Raw genomic sequence first — 7,447 nt, 5'->3', positions numbered from 1 at the left:
TAAGCGAAAGAGCTGGGTCTGCTGGGTGGAAGAGCATTGCAGACAGATGGAGCATCACGTGTGAAGGATACGGCGTATGGGCATGTTTGGCGTGGCTGAGGTGTAGCTGGAATATAGAGAAGACAGACAAACGTGTCATCTTCTGTTTATTTCACTATGGAAGGCAAGGATCGTGTCTTATTGATCTTTATTGAGTATTTGTCATGTTCCAAGTATGATATTCAATATCGGGTGTGATGAAAATAGAAAGTTAGTAAGTGAAGAAATAGTGGTTTGGATATACCCATGTGTCTCAGAGGCTGTCCCTTGAACTGACCCTCTGTCCTGGCATTCATCATATAACACATGAACACATCTAAGTAAATAGCGTACCTCCCTCTCCCACAAAAAGCCCTGGAGAATACATGCTGTGTATTTTCTCCCCCATGCACAAAACTGCTTTCATTTCTTCCTCCCTTCCTTCCCTCCCTCCCTCCTTTCCACTTGGATTCCTATTTTCTTTCTTTCCTACTATTTGTTCTTTTCCCTGTCTCTGTCTCTCCATCTCCCACTCCTTTCTTTGAAAACTCAATTTGGAAAGTTACTGGAACAAACATGCTTCTCGGTTTTTCATGGCTGGGTGTGACCTTGCAGATAACTTCGTGTCTTTTCTTGGCATAAACTGGAGTTCTAGTGTGACTTTCTCACAAAAGAGGTGACTGACGTTCCCCAAGCCCGTCTCCCATCCTCTCTCATGCCCCCGTGCTCTGGCCCAGTGCTCTTGCTTTCTGGAATGATCTCTCCCGCCTGTCACTGCTCCAAGCAGCTTCCAGGCTTTTCTCAGCTCTTCCACGCAGCCTTCCCTGGGTGTCCCCACCCTCAGCCCTGCACAGGTAACTGTCCCTCTGTGACTTAGAGTCAATAGTAAAATAGTCTCTATATTCATGTGTTCTATAGGCCATGAGGGCACAACAGGTCTACAACTCTCTGTGATGCAAAGTAAAATAAATGCAAAGTCTCAGGAGAAGTCCTGACACAAGGGTAAACCATCCGCGGAGAGGTTTGAAGGTCAGATGGGGACCCACAGAACCTGCACCTATACTCCTCCTAGGATACACTCACCCCACTGCATCATCCTTGGTGAAGGACTTTCTGTATTTCTACTAAATTATTTTGCCCTCCTGTCCTCTCTCATGTCCCCAATTCCTAATCCCATGCTTGGCAAAAAATGTGTAATTCCAGAACTTTCCCTGTAGTAATCATGGCCTCCTGAGTGTCCGAAGGCTAACAGTACACTACAACACTTAGAAAGTCATACTGGGCCAAAATCAAGAGATTGCCTAGAAGAAAGCCACAAGCTTATCATGCCAAAGGAGGACATTTGATCTAAGTTTTTAATTTTCACAGAAACTTTTTGTCCTCAATATAGTCTTTCAGGGGTCAAGGCTGGAGTCTCACTTTTGAAGATCTCAGTTTCTAACTGGTACGTGCCACAGAGTGCTCTAGACCCCTGATGGGAATGAAGTTTCTATGAGCACAAGCTTGTTGATACGTGTGTACACACACGTGTGTGTGTTTGTGTGTGTGTGAGTGTGTGTTGGGTGCAAATATGTAATAGGAATGTTCCAAACCAAATAATAGGACAGTAGAAAGAACAAGATAAAAATTTATATACAGATTATGGGCTTTAGAAACTGTTCTGCTTCAGAGTTGAAAATTAACGGGGGATGGGAGAGAGCTTTAACGTGTTCATGCTTGCCAGCCTAGTTTATGGTTTTATTTAAAATTAAACTTTTACAATGTTCAAGTATCATCCCTAAGTCTGGAGTTCTTTACCTGTAAAAAGTACCTTATTCTGGATTTTCTCCAAAGTTTAAAAGAGAAAAAGCATGTGATCCATTCAGCACAGTTCCTGACTCAGAGAAGTTGCTCTGGTTATTTTGGAGGTTAATGCTGCTGTCGCTATCAATGGAGCCATTGTGGGAAGGGAGAGGTCTGCCCAAGCCTCAGGAAAAACTCCACAGAAGGGCCCAGGAAGTATTTGGATAGGATCACAGGAAAGGAAAAGGCAGTTCAAACCAGGGGAGCTCTCTGAATGAACACAGGGTGTCAGCCAGGAATGCACGTGCTGTTTAAAAAGAGCGGAAGCCCCAGAGACACAGACTTCCCAGCAACATCACAGAGCTTTGTTCCCTTGGGCGAGAGTGAGAAGGGAAGAGGTTTCAGTGGGTAAAGGATGGTAAAGACCTTCAGATCTGAAAGTCAGTAGTCTGATTTTAACATCCTCCTTTGATCCTAAAATTCTAATAACCCGCGTTTTATAGAGAAAAAGTCTGAAGCTTAGTTTGGTAAATGACCTTCTCAGAGTCACATAACACAAGAGAGAAAGAGCTTGGGCCTAGCCCTTCACTCCAACAGGAGGGAGACCCTGCACAACAGTCTGGCTGCAGGCGGGCTGCCCTGTGTGCTGGGCACCAAGGTGACTTCTGTGTCATCTCACAGCCCTAGTTAGTTTCCAGTTCTGCCCCAACCACTACCTCACACTGCCTGCATAGAATATTTATTATCTATTAATTACACCGGGAGAATACTTTTCATGCTGTTTTAAAAAATTACTTAAAAAAATTAACCCAAACCAAAGCATGAATATAAAGGAAGCTTATTGTCTCAGGTAGGAATGTCTGTAGTGCTTCCCAGTTGGTTCCCTTGAGACACAGTGAGCAGTACTGGTGATGAAGGAGGGGGTGCTTCGATCACAGCCACAGCTCCCACTACGTGAACACAGTCCAGCCAGACACAGGACTGAACACATTTCCCGACCGAGGTTTTAAGTCCTCATAACCACTGGCAGGATGGCTCCTGTTTATTCCCATTTTACAGATTTGAGAAGTAACGTGATTTGCTTAGGTTTACCAAGCTAAGCCTGCATTTAAACCCTTGTTCCCCTGCTCCAAGCCTGGCCTTTAAAAAGCAGCTTCCCTTCCTTAGAGCAGCGCAGGGCGCATGGGAATTGCATTATTCCAAGCAGCAGCTGTTGCAGAGAGCGAGATGCTTAAAAAGAGCAGCACAGTGTCCTAATTACCTGTGGCAAGGAAAACATCTGTGTGGGAAAAGTAATGAAATTAATTCTAAAGTCTAGCAGTTGCCTACATTAATTGATGTTAATTAATGCCAAATTACAAGATACTTCCTATGCAATTGCATCATAAACTCACCAGAATTGAATATGGAAAGAGTTCATCATGCTTAATGTTGTTACAGCAAAGCCCCAAGGGGAATAAGAATGATTGGTCCCTCAGTATGAAGTGCAGCCAGTTTCTTTCTGTTTCCATTAGGACGAGAAGGAGAGCAAACCAGGAGCAGTTTACCACAGGCAGGCCACTGGGCATTGATCAGTTCCCCTTCAGCTTGCAAATTTCACTTTGAACCTCTCCAGGAAAGACATGGTTTCAAGACCTCTTCCTGGGGCTTTTCTTGGGTCCCTCGGTTGTACATTTTGTAAAATTCTCAGCTCAAGAACAGGTCATTGCACAGCTCTGCCTCAGTATGTGGCACGGGGAGTGAAGAGAGATAGAACAAGCTAATTCTTGCAAGCAGGATCCCACAAGCCCACCATGACCCCTGGCCCCTTTCCCCGGCTCAGAGGTGCTGACCAAAGATTTGACACTGGTTGTCTGCCTCTCTCACATCACTGCCTCTACGCAAGTGTTGACATCGCATATATAACTTCTCTTCATTTTCCCCATGTAAACATACATATGTAGACATCTATATATATACCACTTGCACAAAATCGTGTCCATATGCACATATTTTGGTAACCTACTTTTTAAAAACTTTTATTTTGGAATAAATTTAGATAAACAGAGGAGTTACCAAGATAGTGCAGCTTCACCCGGCTTCTCCTAATGTAAACGTCTTATACAGCCATGTTCTCTTTCTCAAAGCTAAGAAATTAACATTGATAACAGCATTATTAATTGGTAAGCTATTTTTATGATATAAAATGCATTAAGCATTTCTGTAATTCCTCATATATAGTCTAGAAGCAGGATTTTAATAGGAAACGATGCATGTGCCACAGTCTATTTAGTTGTTGCTCAGTTGTTGGCCTTTTTGTTTTTTCTTATTTTTTTAAATTATAAACAACACGATGATGAATATCAAAGTAGATAAATCTTGGCATAGATCATTAGTTATTTCTTCAAGTCGAATTCTCAGGAATGAACCCAAAAAGATGTTCATCCGTATTGCCAGATGACCCTGCACAAAAATACAAACGTACAGGCTTTTTTTTTTTTTTTTTAATCTAGGTATATCCATTTATACTTGAAAGCCAGAAAACATGCTTAACAAAAATTGGCTCCAACCAATTGGTTGCATTATTTCCACTATGCAACATAGTGGAAATAAACCAGACTTGGAGGCCAACCAACCCCGTTTGAAACCGCATGCTGCCATTTCTATACTCTCTTGGAGCTTCATTCTCTTTATCTGCAAAGTCAGTTGATAAATTGTACTCAATAGTATTGTAAAGATTAAATGTACCAAATAAGTGTGAACATGCTTTAGAGTACTTGGCACGTACTATGTGCCTGGAACAGTATTAGAACAACAAATATTAGTTTCCCTGTTCTTTTAATTTCTCCCCAGATCCCTCAGATTCATAATTTTTGTATAGTTGAGTTATAAATGTGAAAAGTTTATATTTTCCATCTTATTCTTGCTCAGGGACCTTTGAAGGGCAAGTTGAGGTCTTAAGAAAGAAACTATTAGACACCATTATAGATAAACCAAGCACTGTTTATTCATCAAGAAGTCCTCATGAGGTGGAAGTCTGAGAAATTCTAATTAGGAGTTGTATTTGTAATTTGAAGCCTGAGACTCTTCCTAATTCTGAACCTTTGATTCAAATTGTTTTCATTCATTATCTCACATAACAAGAAGCACAGAGACAGGGCCACCCTGGGTTCAGTATAATCAGTACCTCAATGATGTCATCAGGGAACAGGTCCCTTCCACCTCTTCATCATACTCATTGTGTAAGTTTAACTGTAAGACTCCTCCATGCACAAGAAGGCTAGAGCAGTCCCACACATCATGTTGACTCAGTGTTGTATGGTAGCAGAAGAAAGTCTTCTGCTGTGCCTCTCTGTAGCCCCTTAAAAGATCTCTTTCACTTCTTATTTACTAGAACTGGTTTAAATGGCTTTTCCTAAAGCAAATGATGGCAAGTAGAGTGGGCATAGACTCAAGAGGATTATTCCCTGCACATCAGAGCTTCTGATTCATATGGAAGAAAGATGAGCCACCAGGTCCAGTACTGGCTTTTCTGGCAAAGAGGCAGGGAGGAATGAGCATTGGATAGGTCACCGATAGTACCTGATAGTGAAATATAACTGTAATACTCAAATTCAGTTTTCTTAAGGACAAACTGTGTGCCCCAAACTGATCTCATCATTGTGAAAAGATGCAAAAGAGAAAATAGGAACATTGTAGTTGATAGTAACAGCTGACATTTGTACAACTTTGCGTTTCAAAGCATTTAGCATATATATTATTTCAGTAAATCCTTAGAGCCAAACTACAAGATAGTTGACATTGGCATCTTCATTTAACAGATGAAGGTAGCAAGAGTCAGGAAGATAATTTCCTTTGAATTATGCAGCTATGACCACACCAGAACTCAATCCCAGGTCTCACAGATGCCGATCTCCATTTCTATGAGCCTGAGTTGCCTTTTGAAAAACAGAAGTCAACTAAAGCCATAAAAGGGTCTGATGGAGTGTGAAATTGTGAGGTACAGATTTTGTGTGCCATGGGGAGAACTGTTCTGTGAAGGGATGAGTCCCAGAAATCCTCTTCAGGGAGAAAGATAGTGAGTTATGCCCTAAAATGAAACTATAAGAATGTCTAAGAAAGGAGATAGGGAAGGGAGAGTAAAAGGCTTTTCTTTAGTTTCTCTTTGGAGGACTAGATGGGTTAAAATACTTGAGAGCTATCCCCATCACCACACATGGCAGCGGGATAAAGGAAGATTGTGGTTAAAGGAAGATTGTAGATAAAGCTCTCTTTCCATCTCCTTAGAGCTTATCAGCAGCTACGTCAGCCATTGGTCAGTTGGAGCAAATATGCATGCCGCCCCCTAGTGGCACTCCTTGTAGAATACAGGTTTACCCAAGTTCTTCAGTACAAGTAGTGCTAGAAATTTCCTTCAGGGAAGTCAATTAGTGAATCCTAATATCCAACTCAACATACGATTGCCTACCCCCCATTTCATGTAAATAATCATGTCCTGATTTCTTCATTTGGAAGAGGGGATTTCTTCATACATCTTTGATGTCCTAAAATTAAACTTACCCACTCATTAAACACCGAAAAAAGGTAAAATAGCTTCCTTTTTCATCCAGAAAGATATATTCCAGTAAAGTGGTGTGTTCCAAGGAATATTTATTTATTACGTACTACGTGCCTGGAACAGTATTAGAATCTGGAGGTCTAGGAGGGAACAACAAAGACAAAAGAGGTCTCTGTCTTCATGGAGCTTATATTCTAACAGGGAGAGGGGCAGAAATAAATCATGAGCAAGGTGACTTTAGATTGTGATAAGTTCCATGAAGGGAATTAACAGGATGGAGTGTTATCGAAAGTAATCATGGAAAACCCTCAGAAGTAACAGTCAGCTGAAATCTAGACCTTCTTTGGGGAACAACCTGGGGAGAAGCCGTTTAGGCAGGGAGAATACAAATGTAAAGCCACTTAAGTGGTAGAAAGTTTGGCCAAATTCCTGAACATATTGCAGTTTAGATTAGAAGAGTCACAGGGAGAGAAGAGACTAGCATGAGGGGCAGCTGAAGCAGTGGTGGTAGAGGGTTTGAATTTATTCTCAGTGCAAGGAGGCAAAGGGACTTTTAAGTGACATCTGATCCATAGAGAGGGCAGAATAGTTGTGGTTGAAAAACAGCGACAGCCTCCCTCATACAATATACTTCCAGCAACAGGGATCAAATCTATTGAGTTGTTATTACTGATATGTTTATCACCTGCTGTAGTCTCAGGTGAGATGCAGGGTCTTAGTTTACTCACCTATAAAATGAGGGCAAAGTTTTTGAGTTGGGAATCTCCTCTCAATTCTGTTTTATTTCCAATTAGTAATAGAAGAAAAACCTTTATCTTCACATAGCACCTTATTGTTTATAACAACAGCACTTCTAGCGTGAGGTGATTGATGAGTGCACATATGTGTGTGTTTCCCAGTTTATCAAAGGTCGAAGTGTGGAGGTGAAGCCTATAAATGAGAAAAAATAACTAAGAAGGCACAAGTATTATTGCCACAGCTTTTGAAAATATTTTCATTTGGGTTTGGAAGGAAAAAATTTAATTAACAGGAATTTAATATTCTAGGATGACAAGAGTTGGTGGAGGCACTGGGAAATAGTGATGGTGGTGTTGACAGCAAGTGAGTAAA

The 7,447-nt window shown here is 41.3% G+C and overlaps 1 protein-coding gene across 3 annotated transcripts in view; it reads left to right on the top strand.

Moving 5' to 3' along the window:
- SORCS1 (sortilin related VPS10 domain containing receptor 1) overlaps positions 1–7,447 on the top strand; it is a 275,703-nt gene that overhangs the window by 124,891 nt on the left and 143,365 nt on the right. The window lies entirely within an intron of this gene.

This window comes from Lipotes vexillifer, unplaced genomic scaffold (genome assembly GCF_000442215.2).
Source record: "Lipotes vexillifer unplaced genomic scaffold, Lipotes_vexillifer_v1.1 scaffold916, whole genome shotgun sequence".
NCBI classification, from domain to species: Eukaryota; Metazoa; Chordata; class Mammalia; order Artiodactyla; family Lipotidae; genus Lipotes; species Lipotes vexillifer.
This window is presented reverse-complemented; position numbering and strand designations above follow the sequence as displayed.